At 43.0% G+C, this 18,492-nt stretch overlaps 1 protein-coding gene across 1 annotated transcript in view; it reads right to left on the reverse strand.

Moving 5' to 3' along the window:
- The window catches only part of UTP20 (UTP20 small subunit processome component), a gene marked incomplete in the record, with an annotated part of 2,478,305 nt that overhangs the window by 20,187 nt on the left and 2,439,626 nt on the right, over positions 1-18,492 (reverse strand).

Raw genomic sequence — 18,492 nt, forward strand, 5'->3', positions numbered from 1 at the left:
CCTGAGAGTGTTGACACCAAAGGCTCTTTAGGTACCATTAAAGTTTCCTCATATGCAGTCTGGCATATGGAATGAGTAGAATGCAGGATGCCATGAACCCTAGAGCTTGCAGGACTTTCCTTACCTGGGTTCTGGTGGCTAGTTGAGAGAAGTAGCCTGTCAGGTAGGCTTGTTTTTCTGGAGTACGGAATGCCATCTGGGATCCTGTGCCAGGCTTGCTCCCAGGAATACAATTTTTTGAGTGGGGACTAGTTTTGATTTCTTTTCATTTATAGTATACCCCAGGGAGGTCAGTAGGTCCTTTACAAAGGACAGGTGCTGTAAGAGCTTTTCCTGTCTGCCTGAATGTAGGGGTAAATGTGAATATTCCTTTGTCTGCGAAAAGCAATAGCTGGAGCCAGACATTTTGTGAAAACTCTGGGAGCAGAGGATAAAGGGAAACGCAGAGAACTGAAAGTGCATAGATCTTGCCCTGAAATGTAGATATTTCCTGCAATAATCCCTGACAGGGATGTGTAGGTAAGGCCTCTTTTAGGTCTAAGGTGGCTAAACCAAGCATCCTTGGATAGCATAGGAAGAAGCTGCTGGAGGGTGAGCATTTTGAATTTTGGTATCACCAAGATGATGTTTAGAATTGATAGATCCAGGATTGGGTGCCAGGTGCCCTTTTTTCTGGGTAACAGGAAAATCCAGGAATAGAAACCTTGGCCTAGCTGGTCTGCAGGAACAGGCTGTATTGCCCTCATGGAGAGCAGGGAATGGACTTGGTATTGGGCCTCTGTCCACTGGGAACTTTTTTGGGGTTGGCAGAGTGTGGAAATAAAATTTATATCCCTGGGACACTATGTTGAGGACTCATCGGTCGTTGGTGATGGAGACTTAGCTTTTTGCATGGGAGGAGAATTTTTCTCCTAGGGGCACAAGCAGGTGGGCAGAGGTAAGGGGTTGAGTTGTAAAGTCATTGCGAGTTCTTTCCATATGGAGGTGACTAAGCACTCCCTGTTTTTGAAGTGGAAGAACTCCATTGCTTAGATCTCTGCATTCCCCGGGACTGCTGCCTGGGGGGGGGGGGGGGGGGGGGGGTCTGCTTCCCCTAGGTCTTGTCTGAGCTGGCCTTGAGGGGGCCGGAAAGGACCAGTGCTTGGAGGGGCAATGCCTACTGAACCTCGGAGGCTGGACCTGCAAGAAGTCTTTAACTGTCTGCATAGATTTAGCTTTTTATTCCATCTTTTTTAAGACCTCTTCTGCTTTGGTGCCAAACAAACTGTCTTTGTTCAATAGTGCGTCCAACAGTTTTGATTTGACATGGTCTGACAAGGTCTGTTCCTTAAGACAAGCATGCCTTCTAAGTACAGAACCTGTGACTGCTGCCCTGCACGATGCTTCTAAGGAGTCAAAGCCACATTATTGCAAGGTGTGTTTAGTAACTTGGCTTGCAGAATGCATATGCTCCTGTAATTCTTTATTTTCTGCACAAGCCGGAAAGGTAGATAATTTTTGTTTAAGGAGTTCCATTATATGTTGCTGGTATTTCAGCATGTGGAACTGACAATTTAGTGCTCTAATGTTAAGAGTTGTAGAGGTGTATGCTTTTTTACCCCATCTGTCTAAAGTTCGGGAATCCCTGTCCGACGGGGTGGGATTCTCAGCTGTGGTTGCTTTAATTCCTTTAGGTCCTTGGGGGATGACCTCTGGGTCAGCAGTAGGATTTTTGAAAATAAATTTGTGTGAGTCAGGGACCCTAATACCTGTCAGGTTTCCTGGGAGCAGGTGGGAGGGTGACAGGAGTTAAACTGGATTCCACAAAGACATCATCCACAACATCCAGGACAGGAGGAATGGCTAAAGGTCTGTGCTGTGGTAAATCTAAGAATTCCCAGAGTCTCTTTTTGAACTGAGGATAGTCCTGACATTCTCATTGGAAATGCTCCCTTAAAGTATGTAGGGCTTCACCAAATGAAAAAATCCTCTGGAGGAGAGGCAGAAGGAATGGATTCCTCTGCATCTGAATCCTCATAAAGAGGCAAGGGTTGCATGTCTTCATATTCAGAAACCTCAGAGTCATCAGACTCCTGGTCAGATAAAACTGCTGGAGACAAGTCTCATTTTCTTTTGGAAGGGGTAGGCTGGCTTCCCCTAATAAGCATGATAAGGTCTTCCGCCATTTTAAGCATTTAAGATTGAGGCATGGAAGCAGGTGCTTGAGCTTGGGTCGTTTTTTTTTAGGCATAGTTCGTACCCTGGGCCTTAAACTCAATAGTTTTAGAAAGAGCTGAAGATGCGAAAGAAGTTGTAGGTTTGTGTCGAATATCGGTAGTACGAAGAACTTCCTCAGAAGCCGGTGCCTGCTCAGCAGCTCTGGACCCATCCAAGGTAGAGACATCCAGAGGATCCTTGGTCAAAAAAGAGTCTCATGGCATACAGGACTCCGAACAGGTTTCAGTAGCGGCCTGTGAATCCACAGAAGCGGGCATCAGGGGCAGTGAAAGCGCCTCACTGAGGACCGGTGAACTGGCGATTAGCTTAATGGAAGTCTCGTTGGCAGTTTTGGACCTGTGCGGTCTGTCTCTGCCTTTATCCTTACGTTTTTTCGGAAGATCAGAAGTTGGATGGCTTACCGGAGCCATTTTGGAATACGGAAATCAACAGCAAAAATATTTAGCTACAATAAGGGCTCGACGATGTATAGTTCTGGCATTGAACAAAGCACAAAACTGACAGCGAGGGACGTTGTGGTCTGGGCCTAAACAGGTGATGCAGTAAGAATGGAAATCTTGGTGTGGTATTTGCTTTCCACAGGCGAGACAATTGTTAACTTTTTCTGACATCAGTTAGAGCAAGAAAAAGGATCCCCAATGGGGTCTTTAGTTTTAGAAGACTTCAACTTCAATTCAGAAACGAAAACTCTGGTAGCGGCCGACCGGCACTTGTGCGAACTGCTTCTGCTTTGGGCTCCTCGGCAAGAAAGACTAATGTAATGGCGTCGGCTTCCTGATTTTATACCATTGACGACCTGACGTCAGTCCTGGAGTGAAAGCAACCAACGCAGAAATACTAAGCCTCTGGTATTCGGGCCAACTGAGGGCTACCCCTGGCAGGATAACCCAAGTGTGGTGACTGAAACACAAAACATCCAAGGAATAGCAGAGGGCTGAAAATTCAACTCTGATTAATCTCAAAGGGGGAATACAAATATGAAGTAATCCTTCTAGCAGAGATTCTCTCAATAATCTGGATTTCTGACAGGTTTATACTTAACGATTTCTCTTCTACAGGATAATCTTGACCAGTAGGACCTTATTCAACTAGAACAGTAAGCTTAAGTTTTTTATTTTTTTTAATATTTCCCCCTCCCCCACAGCAGTCCACTGGCTACTGCTGGGAGCCTTTCCTTGTTCACTGGGGTCTAGTGAACTTGACAAACCTCTACCAGACTTTCTCTGATCCATCTTTGGGCCAGTGAAGAGATCAAGGCACCCTAGGGCATCAGCATATTTCTGCCATGGGTTGTGTTATACCATTAAGTTCCCTCCCCTACTCATTCACATAACATTAATGCAATCAGCATAATGGTATTTTGTGCCACCTTTTTGGCAATTCAGCTAAAGCCCTCCCTCCCTGAAGGCAATGTCTCCCATTTCAAGTGCATCCGAATGTATGCCCTGCTATCCACCCAGGATGGGCATGCCCACTCTCCCCTTGCCAATTCCTCAGATGCTGGAGACACTAATCAAACCTGGGTCACATGGGCTGTAGTTAGGACTTTATCCCTTTATGCAATGGTGCTGGCCTTACAACAGGATGAAAAATCAACTTCCAAAACCAGTACTAACTCTGGAAGTGATGGCCAGGCTAAAATGCTGTTAAAGTAGCAAGACAAAGAATGGTTAGCCAGAGCAAAGCAGCACTGAACAAACACACACTTGGAATGTGACAATGAAACTGCCACTCCACTGAAGGAGAGAGAGATCTGGAACAGGTCCTTTCCTATGCCTACTATGGGAAGTAACAGTGGGAAAGTCTTATGGGCCACAGCATTTAAAAAGGTTTAGAAAGGACAAGGAGGAGCTTCACAAAAGATTTGAGGAATTGTCTAAATTTGTAACTTAAATTCAGTGCAAGAATGCAAAATAATAATGAATAGTTGAAGCAGTAATTTGAAAAAGGAAAACCAAATGGAATGGAAATAGCAGTACCAACCAAAAGTAAAAAGGGATGTACTGGCACTTATTTTGTCAATCATATATTTTCTGGTAAACCTTGTTTATCCTAACTCAGGAAGCATTAGCCTAACCTGGCAAGCCAGTGCCGGAAAAGATGTTAAATTATGGAAAAAAAAGTATTGCTACACAAGATAAAGATCATATCATGTTTACCCAAGGTTTTGATGTTTGATTATGATAACTAGCAATGCTTCATTCAAAACCAAATTAATAACTGTTTAACTATTAAATGCTAGCGAGAGTCAGTTACATTTACCAAAAGGCTACTTGTGTTCATACCGATTATATCCTCTTTACAGATTATGTAAGCTTCAGACACCTGACCACAATTAACTAAAAATAGTAACAATGGCCGCAGAAATGTATTTCAGCTTGTTTCATTCAAACACACACTAGGCCTGCCAAGCCAGATAAAAGTACAAAGGTGGCCCAAGTAATGTATTTAAACTTGTTAATGTCAGAAGCATACACTATCACAGCTTTAACAGGAAAAGTAAATAAAAGTAAACTGTTTGTATCTCACACCTCTTCAGAGCTCAACATAGTCAGTTGCTTTCCTATTTCAAGCTTTCTCAATCACATTTGTACACAACTAAAAAAGATTAAATGCATTCAGAATATGCATTTGGAAAAAAAGTATGTTAGAGCAACCAGCGGCAAAAATATGTATGACTTAAAAGTACAGAAAATGTCCTAAAATTACCCATGAACACAATTAAGTAACACTGCAATATCTGAAAAAAATAGTGGTACAGTTACCCACATTTAAAATATGACAAAAGGAGAGAAACCACTATTTGGCACACCATGACCTCACTGTAAGCACCTAGTTAAAATAAAAAAAATAACCAAAGGAAATTTGGCTGGAAAAAGCAGATTGAACCCCGTGCTTCTTCCAGCCAAATTTCCTTTGGTTAAACCGTGACCTCAACACAGTTTTTTCATAAAATCTGAACTCAATGTTTACAGAAATCCAAAACTTAACTTGTCTGGTTTGAATCAGATTCCTTATTATGCTGTGCTAACAATACAAAAACAACTATGTGCTTTGTTTTTCTGCCTAATGAAAATACTTAAGTATCAAACTGGTCTGCACCTATTAGGAATTGGAGAGCAAGCTAGTAGCTGTGGGTTTCCCATAATGAAACAAGAAGTTGAAGAAACTAAATGTATTTTTTTTGTTTGCTTTTTTGCCTAGAGGCAAGCTATTAAGTTCAAGCCAGCTTAGCAAGAATCCCTGATTTCCAAAGAAGCAAACGGTTTCATCTCTGATTCAGCACTTACAGGAAATTAGGACAATGTAAAGGTCAAAAGTAGGTACTGTAGTCTATCAATGAAACTGTACAGATATTATGAGACATTGACTCTGGAAAGGTGGCAGTCTTAGGACATAAAAAAAGAATCGCAGTATGAATTTTGTTGTTTGGGTTTAAAATTTAACTAATACCTGCCATTATTTTTGAGACTTGTCACAACATGCATTACAAGTCACCCTATTAATTAAAAAAATGGTGTTCAAATCTTCTTACTGCAACCTACTACAGACTGGATAAACTGAGTTGTCAGGCAGGGCTGAGGCCTATAGGTCGCCTGTTGACCATACTGTACTGTTTAGTAGCTGCACTATTATCAGCACCAAACAGTGTGCATTATGGGCTTAATGTCTTAGTAAGAATTATCAATGACAGAGATCAGAAATCCTCTGACCAGTCCAATCCAGTAGCCTACTACACTTTTCCTATTTCAGTGATGAAAATCTGAGTTTCAAGTAAAGAAGTCTTAATTTTCAGATGTCTGCAGGTACAAGAGACTGTGCTACTTCCTCAAGAGAGTAGACAACAAGGAAGCATCTACTAAAGGACTCTCCTTTTATGTTACAGTACTGAGGGTCATATAATTAAGTGGCCCACTGCTACATATGGTGACATAGTATGGAAACTAAAGGCTGTTTTAGAGTAGCTGCTGGGCATGTGAAGTATTTAAATAAAACTGTAAGTTAGCTCCATCTCATGCAGCCGTGCCCCTTTCCAATTAGTCCCACTGAATCAATTACTGTATGAAGCCCCACCTTGCACTGAAATTGCCTGCTTCCCACTCCCTCCAGAACAGCTATAGTAAGATTAATTTTTATGTACAACAAAGATCTCTCTCCCTTTGAATCATTTACATTTAAATGGTCTCTTTCTGCCTGAGATGGACATATCAAGAAACTTTGTGCATAAAGTTGGATGTCTATGTTAATTTGCAAACAATGGTCATCCATGTTTATCCAATTACTGATAACCTTTATTTCTGCTGCAGTCCCTGGCTGTTTTAAAGAATATAATGGTTTGTTAAGAATGACACAAGGGTGGTCCCAAAATCAGAAACAGGTATCCGGATCAGCTAGGTCTGAAGATAGGAAAAGAGCAAGGAAAGAAGACAAACTCATATTAATTTTTTTGGCTTCCTAATGAAGCTGCAAATGTTTTGTGTGCTGCCCTCATAACTACGGTCACAAAATGCCACAAGCACTCACATTCAAACCACAGATGAATTTAAAAAAAAGAAAAAGAAAAAAAAAAAAAGTAGTTTAGAAAAGGAGGCAAGCTCTCTGCACTTCCTTACCCATGCTACTAATACAAATGGACTCTGACATCACCGAGAGATGCATTTCAGGGAAAAGTGAAATCCACGGGATACTGTAACCTCAAAATTAAGATGAAAAACCTAGTTTTGGACATTGCAGTTTGCACATAGAAGTGCAGTTCAGTAGTGTGTCACATACAAACCTGATACCGAATTATATGGTCTGGAGACAATAAACATGTTAAACTCTGAAGACTCTTTCACGGGTGGAAAAGGATGGACTGTGGATAAGGTTACTGATGGGATCTGAAAAATACCTGACATGAGCACTGAGCAAAGAAGAAACCCGACAGAATCGCTCTTTCCTAGACTTAGGAAAAAGATCTACAACCAGTGGATGGATGAAAGATGTACCCCCTCCCCCCAACAGTCATGTTCTCCCAACAGGAAATTTGAATTCTATGAGGAACAGGAGGTAAGTACAGTTCTGTATACTTACCATAAATGTAGATGTTTGAGTGTATTTACTGTTGCAGTCCTGACTGTTGGGATTTCCTGCCATAAATGCACTTGGTTTGCCTGACTACCAGAGAAAACTTTTTGCCTCCCATGCTGGAGGATGCCCTAACCAACATCATACACTCGGGTATAAAGGAAGCCAGCCTGCATCATCACTTCAATATTTTCTTGTCCACTTCTAGGAGGAGACCAAAGTGTACCATAGGTGAACCACGGTGGGGGGACCTAAACCAGGGTAGTCTGGGGTAGGATCCCATTGCTATTTTAGTTGATTTCATATAGCCTACTTAATAGGCTGAGGGGGGCAAGAGGGAGGTAAAGAAGACTGCAACAGTGAACACAACTGAACATCTACATATATGGTAAGTGCACAAAACTGTACTAAGTTCTTCATGTTTCACTAGTGAAGTCCTGACTGTTGGGAAGATTTCCAAGGCTTTATTGAGGGTGGAAGGAAATCATGGAGAAGAGAGGATTCCCTGCAGATGCAAATCCTGCTCTAGACCTAGAAAAGGCTGCCAGGTGGTAGTGCCTTATGAGGGTATGCACAGAAGACCAGGTGGCTGTCTCCAAAGTGTCTTTAGTGGGGACCCCATTAAGTAAAGTTGCAGAAGTAGGTGTGGCCCTAATTGAGAGTGACCTAATCAAATTAGGGGGCTTTTTGCCATGATGGATGTAACAGAAAGAAATGCAGTGGGATATGTATAGAAGCTGGGTTTCCTTCATAGCCAGGGGCAAAAGTTTATAAACTGGTCTGATTTCCTCAATGATTTTGTCCTATGTAGAACCGTAGCATTCTGTGTACATCCAAAGAGTGAAGTATTCTTCCCCCTCTGTTCTGAGGGTTGGGGAAGAAGGTAGGCAGACAAATGGTCTGATTTAGAGACAGATTTGTGACCACCTTAGGCATGAAAGAAAGGTTAGTTCCAGGGGAGATCCAGTCTTTATGGAAGATAATGATAGGTTCCCACTGCCATTACAGCCTGCAACTCTGATACCCTCCTTACTGAAGTGATAGCCAATAACAGGGCAGTTTTCCAAGAAAGAAACTTTAAAGAAGCATTAGCTGCAGTATCAAAAGGAGGCAAAGACAATTTTTCTAGGATGTAGTTGAGGTCCCATGGAGGGATATGTTTCTTCCTGGGAGGTCTAATGTGAATGGCACCAATAAGAAATTGTTTCAGCAGGGGTGTGAAAAGACAGGAAGAAGAGAAGGGATGTAAGCAGAGAAGGCTGAAACATGTACTTTAACGGAGGAATAAGAGAGGCCTTTATCCTCCAGACTAGCCAAATACTCCAGGATGGTTAAAATGTTAGCTGAATTTGGCTCAAGGGGGTGCTTCTGGCACCAAATAGACAATTTTTTTCCATTTGGCTGAGTAAGATTTTCTAGTGCTAGGCCTTCTAGACTCTCTAGAATATTTTGCACCTGCTGGCTTAAGTTAGTGTTGCAGATGGGTGCTGTGGAATTATTCAGGCTGAAAGATTGAGAGTCTGAAGACTGGGATGCGCGATCCTCCCCTTGTTTTGGGTGAGGAGGTAACAGCTAATGTTTTTGATTGGTGAGTTTGAGGAGGAGGAGTGGAAACCAGTATCGTCTGGGACAGTCTGATGCTATCAGTATGGACTTTGGATCCTCTTTCCTTATCTTTAGAAGCACTCGAAGCAAGAGGGAAAGGTGCAAATGAAAAGGTGAGTCCATGGGAGGAGAAAGCATCCGTTCTTCATGCAAATGTCTGCCTTGTCTGGGTACAAACTTTTCTTAGGTGAGCATTGTCTTTGCTGGCAAATAGGTCCACCTCTGGGACTGGAGCTTGCTCTGAAGCAAAGAAAGCTTCTGTGTGTCTTTTAGGTCTATTGAGACCAGGAAGGCCTGAGGAGTTGTTATTGGTAGTAATTTCTGAAGGGTCAACATTTTGAATTTTGATACCCTGAGAAATTTACTTAAGTTGGACAGGTCCAGTATGGGACACCAAGAACCTTCCTTTCTGGGGGCTAGGAATAGCCTTGAGTAAAAACCCTTTCCCTTTTTCTTCTGCTAGAACTGGCTCCATCACTTCCTGGGAGCACAGAATTTGAATTTGCTCGACAGCCTGTGATTTCTGATTATGAAGTAAATATGGGCAACCTAAGTATTTTAAAGGCTCTTTGAATGTCAGTCTGTAATCATTTGAAATAATGTCTAGAACCCACGATCTGAAGTGATGTGGGTCCAGTTTTGATGGAGAAGTGACAGCCTTCTTCCTAGTTTTTGGGTGGGGATGGAAGGGTGGAGCAAAGAGAGTGAGTCATAATTGTTCTCTGGCAGGAGCCTGTGGCCTAAACTCTATTACCTGTAAGTTTTGGAGATCTACTGCTTTGACCTTTGTTGCTGAGGTCTTTGCATGGGGGTTCTGTCCCTCTAAGGATTCCTCTACTTACTGCTAGGTCGGGTGGGAAAGGACCAATGCTTAGCAGGGAAGTTCCTGTTGAACCTAGAAGGTTGCACTTACAGAAAGTCCTTTAACCGTTTGCATAGACTTAGCTTTGTCCTCCATCTTAAGGACTGCTTCTGCTTTAGGGCCAAAGAGGCAGTCTTTTTCAAGGGGTGCATACAAAAGGCTAGCCTTTACATGATCAGGGAGAGATTGCTCCCTAAGTTAAGCATATCTCCTAATTACTGATCCAGTGACTGGCTGCACTACAGGAGGCCTCCATGGAATCATACTCACAGTGCAGGGAATGTTTAGCCACCTGGAAAATGGAGTGGCACAGGTCTAAAAGTTCCTTGAAAAGATTCTTATCCTCTAGGGCTATCTTTTAAGTTGATCGAGAATGGCTTGTTGGTATTTGATCATATGGAATTGACATAGAGGGCCCTTATAGTCAGTGTGGCGGAAGTGTATATTTTCTTTTCAAAGCTATCAAGGGCCCTACTCTCTTTGCCCGTAGGCAAAGGGTTCCTGGAGGAACTGTCGCTAGCCCCTTTACGCACTGGAGTGACCACTTCTAGGTCAGCGGAGTTCTTAAACAGATATTGATGATAGTCTTGTAACCTGTAGAACCTGTCTGGTTTTCTGGGGGGGGGGGGGGGGGGGGGGGGTTAATGAGGCATCCTGGAAAACATCCTCCACCACTTCCAAAAATGGATGGAATACCTAAGGGTTTGTGTTCAGGAAGGTCCAAGAACTCCCTAACTCTCTTTTTGGCCTGGGGGTATTCTTCTGCCTCCCACTGAAAATGCTGCCTCATAGCATGGAGTCTCTCTCCAAAGGTAAGATTTTCTGGTGGGGAAGCAGAGGGAAGATTTTCCTCTGAATCAGATTCCTCATAGGATGTGTAAGAAGGGCCTTTGGGTCTGGAAAAAAATTCAGGAGGAGAACCACTTTTTCTTCTTCCTGGGGTTATATCCCCTGTGGTCTATCTATCCCTTACAATGTTATGTCTTCAGCCAGTTTGATCAAATCCTGTTTGGATCCCTGTAACTGGGAGCCTGTAAGCCTAGACGAAGGCCCTGCCACATTGCCTTTCTTAATGGTGGCTTTGGTCTTAGGCCTAAGTGCGTCCAATGCCCTGGTACCTGAAAAGTACAGTTTTGTACCTACCATAAATGTAGATGTTCGAAGATCCACATTGCTGCAGTCCTGACACTTGGGTAGTCCGCTGTCCCAGTCGGCCCGAATACCAAAGTATAAGACTGACGTCGGTCAAGGCGCATTAGTCTGACGTCAGGACGTCAGGGTACAAATGCGCATGACCGACGTCATATCCTCAGTCTTTTCTTGCCCCAGATGTCAGAAGACCCTAAAAAGATAAGACCAAACCAAAAAACAACAACACACCAAACCCCCCTGTACCAAATATATGTACAATATATACAAAATCAGAAAGGTACAATCACACCCACACAACCACCCCTAAACACAGAGGGGAAGGAGGGAGGGAAAATTGGACTGCAGCAATGTGGATCTTCGAACATCTACATTTATGGTAGGTACAAAACTGTACTATGTTCTTCATCTCACATTGCTGCAGTCCTGACACTTGGGTAGAATCCCAAAGCAGAGGTAAGGGAGGATGGCAAATCACAAAGAAGCAGGAGCTGCCAACATGCCCTGTAAAATAGCAGTGGCAAAACCAGCCCTAGATTTAGAGTAGAGAGGAAGGTGGTAATGCTTAGAGAAAGTATGCACTGAACTCCAAGTAGCTGCCTCCAAAATATCCTTAGTTGCCACCCCCCTTAGAAAAGCTGTTGAAGTGGCAGTAGCCCTAGTGGAATGAGGCCTAATCCCAGCAGGAATCTCCTTGCCATGATGGGAGTAACAGAAAGTAATGCAAAACCCAATCCACTTAGAAATAGTTTGTTTTGACACAGGCTTGCCCTCTTGAACTCAAAGCAAAAGAAACAAACAACTGCTGAGACTGCCTAAAATCCTTAGTCCTGCTTAAATAATAGCGCAATTGCCTGTGTACATCTAAAGTGTGCAAAATCTTTTCCCCCTTATTTTGGGGATTTGCATAAAAAGTAGGCAAATGAATAGTTTGGTTTAAAGCCACACTAGAAACCACTTTAGGCATAAAGGAAGGATTAGTACGTAAAGATACCCTATCCTTATGAAAATCAAGAAAGGCTCCACCGCCATAAGGGCCTGCAATTCAGACACCCTTCTTGCAGAGGTAATGGCTAACAAAAAAGCAGTCTTCCATGACAAATATTTCAATTCAGCAGTAGCTGCAGGCTCAAAAGGTTGTACAGTGAGTTTCTCCAACACAAAATTGAGGTCCCAAGCAGGAGTAGGAGCTCTACGCGGGGGTCTTATATTCTTTGCCCCTCTAAGAAATTGCTTGAACAAAGGATGAGAAAACAATGGTGGGTCACAATCATAGTGAGCTGAAATTGCTGCAGCATGAATCTTAATGGAAGAGAAAGACAAACCTTTGTCCAACAACTCAGTAAGATATTGAAGAGCCACACTCAAATTTGGCTCAGAAACATCCAAATCCTTTGCTGCACTCCAAAATAAAAATCTCTTCCATTTTTCTGCGTACACCTTCCTTGTACTAGGTCTTCTGGCTTCCATAATCACATTTAAAACTTGTTGAGGAAGCTGAGACCTGCTATGGTTCAAAACAGAATATGCCAGGCTGTTAGATGAAGAGAGTGAAGCTTGACATTTAGCAGATGACCGTCCTTTTGAGACAATAGGTGTGGAATCAAGGGTAAGGGCCATGGAGGCTTCCTTACCAGACTCCTCAGTAATGGGTACCAGTGCTGCCGAGGCCAATCTGGAGCTATTAAAATCATCCTTGGCTTGTCTTGTCTGACCTTTAGGAGAACCTTTGGGAGGAGAGGCAGAGGTGGAAAGGCATACACATGAAGATTTTTCCAACTGAAAGAAAGAGCATCCACTTTCCAAGCTGTGTGATGAAACCTTTTCGTGCAAAACTGTGGCAGCTGGTGGTTTAGTGGAGAAGCGAACAGATCTATGTCTGGAGTTCCCCATGACACTGTCAATTTCTGAAATACATGAAGATCCAGTTTCCACTCGTGGGGATCCATGATTTGCCTGCTTAACACATCTGCTAAGGAGTTCTGTGCTCCCGGCAGAAACCTTGCTTGAAGATTCAGTTGCAAGCTTAGCGCAGTCTCCCATAAAATCATTGCTTGCCTGCATAGAGGATAAGAATGTGTTCCCCCTTGTTTGTTGATGTACCACATGACAGTTGTGTTGTCTGTTAGAATCAACACCTGCCCTGGAAGAAGCAAATCCTTGAAAGCCATTAATGCAAACTGAACTACCAACATCTCCTTCATGTTGATATGTAGATGCTGCAGTCTGGCAGGCCACTTGTCTTGTATCCACTTTCCATTCAGATGAGCTCCCCAAGCTGTGTCTGAGGCATCTGTCGTTAGAATCTGACTCGCCTCTGGCCGGGTCACAGAGAGTCCCTTGTTTAGGTGACATTCCTGAGCCCACCACAAAAATTCCTTTTGAATGCAGGGTATTATTTGAATGACAGTGTCCAAATCCTGGCAGTGCTGTGTCCAGACATTTTTTAGATACCATTGCAGCTTCCTCATATGCAGTTTGGCATTGGGAAGCACCAGAATACAAGATGCCATGAACCCTAAGGCTTGAAGGACTGTCCTTGCAGTCAGCCCGGACTGATGAGAAAGTTGATGGAAGTAAAGAGAGAGATTCTGTTGTTTGTCCGGGGTTAAAAAGGCCATCTGGGTTGCTGTATTCAGTCTCACACCCAGAAAGCACATGTCTTGAGAGGGTACTAGACTGGACTTTATTTCGTTCACAGAATACCCTAGGCATCTTAGCACTGCTATCACATATTCCAAATGCTGAAGAAGCACGTCCCTTCCTTGAGCCAGAATCAGGCAATCGTCCAAATAAGGATAGATTTGTATTCCTTTTAGCCTGAAGAAAGCTATCACTGGAGCCAGAACTTTGTGAATACTCTGGGCAGTAGATAAGCCAAAGGGCAATGCAGAGAACTGATAATGAGAATTTCCAGCTCGAAAACGCAGATACTTCCTGCAAATTAGCCTGATAGGAACATGAAGGTAAGCTTCCTTGAGATCCAAAGTTACCATCCAGTGATCTTTGCCCAGCAGAGGTAAAAGCTGTTGTAACGTCAACATTTTGAACTTGGGAATGTCCAGATAAGTGTTGAGGATAGATAAATCCAAAATTGGTCTCCACGTGTTCCCCTTTTTTGGTACTAGGAACAGGCGTGAATAAAATCCTAGGCCCCTTTCTGGCACAGGAACCGGCTGAATAGCCCCTATTTGGAGTAACAGAGAAATTTGCTTGTGAGCCTCTTTTCTTTGTTGAGGAGGAATGTCTGGCATGCCTCTGAAAGGAGGCAAGGTATGGAAATAAAACCTGTAACCGTGGTGAATGATATCCAATACCCATCTGTCTTGGGTAATTAAACTCCAGTTTTCTTTGAAAAGTGCCAACCGTCCTCCCAAAGGTGCTGCCAGACGAGAAGAGTCTGGCAGCTGAAAAGGCAGGTCATTGCGTCTGTTTACGAAAGGACTGACCCCTGCCCTCACCAGAAGACTGAGCAGGTGAACTCCCTGTTCTAGGCCTAAAAAAACCTTGAGCTCTGCCCCTACCACGTCTAGACCTACCCCTAGACTGGGAATCATAAGCAGGATATGTCCACCCCTTGGTAGGCCAATTTCTACTAAACTTCGGAGGCTGAACCTGCAAAAAATCTTTAACAGTCTGCATAGACTTAGCCTTGTCTTCCATTTTCTTTAGAACTGCTTCCACAGGCGAACCAAACAACACATCAGATTGTAAAGGAGCATCTAAAATCCTTGTCTTAACATGCTCAGCTAAATTCTGATCCCTCAGCCAGGCATGCCTGCGAAGAACCGAACCAGTGGCAGCCACCCTCGAAGAGGCCTGTACAGCATCAAAACCACATTGCAAAGAATGCTTACCCACCTGTTCAGAAACATGAACTAAATCCTGCAATTCTTTACACTCAATACCTTCCGCCAAAGCATCTACCTTAGACTTTAATTGTGAAAGGAGATAATTTTGGTATTTCAACATGTGAAACTGGCAATTCAAAGCTCTCATGGCCAAAGTGGAAGAAGTATACACTTTCTTTCCCCATCTATCCAAAGCCCTTGCCTCTTTATCTGGAGGGACAGGATTTTTAACATCAGAAGCCTTAACACCTTTAGGCCCCTGAGAAACAGTTTCTGGGTCTGCCCTAGGACTCTTAAAAAGATACTTATGAGCTTCAGGCACCCTATAATATCTATCCGGTTTAACAGGAGCAGGAGGCAAAGAATCAGGGTTCAGAGGCCTCTGCAAAACATCCTCCACCACATCCAGAACAGGAGGTATAGCTAAAGGCCTATGCTGGGGTAGAAACAAAAATTCCCTAAGCCTTTTCCTGGAATCAGAGAAATCCTGACCTTCCCATTTAAAATGCTCCCTCATGGAATGAAGAGTCTCTGAAAAGAAAAATCCTCAGGAGGAGAAGCAGAAGGAGTAGAATCATCTACATCAGAATCAGAGTAAGGAGAATACTCCTGCAAGTCTTCAGCCAAGACTCAGAAGCATCCGAACACTGCTCAAAACTTCCAAGCTCAGGTTCCACTCTAGGCCTCTTATCAGGAGGGGGCATAGAACCTCTAATCATAGTAATCAAATCTTCTGCCATTTTAAGCATATGCTTCTTAGGCACAGACCCTGAAGAACTAGGGGTAACACCTGAAACAAAACCTGGCCTGCCCCTGGGAGAAGCCTTGGAAACAGAAGGGGAGGGCCTAACCCCCTTAGGAAGGGAGGGAAGAACAGCTACCTGAGAAGCCCCTTCAGCCTGGCCTACCTCCTGAGAGGGCACATCTTGCAATAATAAAGTCTCTCCCTGGGACTCCAAAGAAACTTGTGGCTGAACCTCCGGCTCCACCGAGCCCTCTAAAGAACCGGCGTCAGGGACGGACGGTTCTTCCAACCGAGGCTTTGCTGCTTTGTCCTTGCGCTTTTTAGACGAAGCGGGCGTCGGAGCATCCAACGGCATTTTATAATTACACCGCTTGCCAAAAACTAACCTGGCACAATCTAATCTTCTCTTAATAGTGCGTTTGTTAAATCTAGCACAAGAGCGACAGCCAACAACGTCGTGCTCAGGCCCTAAACAAGGTATACACAAGGTATGGTAATCCCTATGAGGTATCTGTTTCCCACAAGAAATACAGTTATTCACTTTTTCTGACATCCGGTAAAATACTGAGGCAAGAAAAAACCAAAATATTCCCCAACGGGGTACTTAGCCAACTTTGATTCGGTCTGAAACTCCGACTTCGGAAAATCTCAGAACGCCAACCTGCACTTGCAACACTGCTTCTGCATCGGACCATGCGGCAAAAAAGACTGAGGATATGACGTCGGTCATGCGCATTTGTACCCTGACGTCCTGACGTCAGACTAATGCGCCTTGACCGACGTCAGCCTTATACTTTGGTATTCGGGCCGACTGGGACAGCGGACTACCCAAGTGTCAGGACTGCAGCAATGTGAGATGAAGAACATCTTTGGTTTAAAAATACACCAGCGTAGGTCTAGGCCATGATGCGTCCGAGATTGTAAGTGCTCATCGGAAGCTACAGCCTGCTGAGCTGTCTCGGAATAGAACAATGAACCAAAGGTATGCGATGTAGAAGTAGAAGGGAACAATGGCATGTCAGACTCCAAATGGGTCTCAACAAAGGCCTGGGTCGCTGTTTCAAAGGTTGAAGGGGGCTGGCAAAGCACTTCACCTTCTACAACAATCACAAGTCTAGAAGGAGAATCAGAGGGTGAGTGATTCTCATCCGAAGACCTTAGCTTATGCTTTTCTTTTTTGTGCTTAGGTAATTTGAGTTTGAGATGACCTGCGGATGCCATCAGATGTGATCGTACAGATTCCTGTCCCAGAAATCACACTAAGAATTCGGCCCTACACCTAATAGTTCCAGCAATAAACCTAGCGCAGAAAAGACAATTAATGACGTCCTGGTCTGGGCCTAAACAAATGACACACAGAATATGGAAGTCTTGTGTGGATTTATTTACCACAGCGGAGACAATTAATTATTTTATCTAACATGAGTTAAAGAAAAAAGAAAGGAGTACTCCAACATGGTAATTATCTGTCCAGTGAAAACTTCTCTCTGGTGCAAGCTGACTGACACACTTGTAGTAAAGTCAGAACAAACCTCTGAACCGATAAAGGAACCAATGTAGCAAACAGCAAAATAGTGAAGAAAAAGGCAAACTGGTTCCAACACAGCACTCTAACAGCAACACAACAAGGTAAACGCTTTCACGGATTACATCCGTTTCCTCAGACCAAAATGTTAAAACTCAAGTCACATCTTTAAACATTCTAGCAGCCAATGAGGCACACTAACCACTGAACCAATTTAACACATACAGTGCCTTGTCTAAGCAGTGAAGAAACTAACATCAGTGTGTAAATCAGCAACACTATAAAACATACATTGCAGCTCAAACATTGCTAAGTACATAATTAAAACTGACTCTGGTCTATCACAAACATAAATATAAATTCTAAAATGTGTCAAAATTTAAATATACTAATATATATATATATATATATATATACACATATAATAAAATCTGACTAAAAATATGTATATAAAACTGGTCAATCTTGTGGACATATAAAATAAAAACTATAGCAAAGATATATATATATATATATAAGAAACAAAGGACATAGGCCTGGTACTACTTGGTCAATGTTTCAGTACTCTAGCTTTTAAAAAGGGCTTCAGAGACACCTTACTATTAAGACCTGGTGGTTTGTCAGCTTGATGACGTATAATCCACTTCTGTTCCACTGATTCTGTCTTATTATTGATGTCACCACCTCTAATACTATCGTGTATGACTTCTAGAACAAAAAATTTAAACTTATGTGCAGTGCCTTCTTTCGCAACATGCATGGCCAACGCACTTGTTTCCTTAGCATTCGTAATGTCTCTTAGGTGTTCTAAAATTCTCTCCTTGAAGACTCTATTTGTTTTGCCTACATAGAATGAAAAACAGATAGTACAGAAACAAAAATATACAACGTGCTTGGTATGGCAATCAGCATATAAAGTGGTGTTGATCTCAAAGCCTAATTGTGGATGTACAAAAGTGCCCCCCCCCCCCATATACACACACACAAGCCATACATCACCTGCATGGGTACGTACCATTCTATCAGATTGTACAGCATTCTGTCTACCCTTGGATTTGTAACATAACTGGTTCTTAAGAGATTTGTTATTCCTGAAAGTAAAACTGGGTTGGCAACCTATAACATCTCGAGTCCAGGATCAGTCAAGAGAATATCCCAATTGTTCTTAATAACATCATATACCATGCACAGATTGCTAGCAAAAGTTAGTGGCATCCTAACCCCTACAGTACTACTGGTGATAACATTAGATGGAGAATCAACAGCTCTACCAACATTTGTTTGGGCATTTGGGGGAACATTCTCAAAATAAGGTCTACATCTTCTAATTCTCTCCACCCAAGCCGCACTAATCCGAGAGTCAATGGCAGTGGACTTGTATCCCCTCTCAATAAATTCCTCTTTCAATCTGGTTAGTGCAAGAGTTAGCTGTGTATCATCACTATGGAGATGCATCATGCAATAAATCTGC

Source organism: Protopterus annectens, chromosome 11.part0, assembly GCF_019279795.1.
Source record: "Protopterus annectens isolate FY-2018-M chromosome 11.part0, PAN1.0, whole genome shotgun sequence".
Classification (NCBI taxonomy): Eukaryota; Metazoa; Chordata; order Ceratodontiformes; family Protopteridae; genus Protopterus; species Protopterus annectens.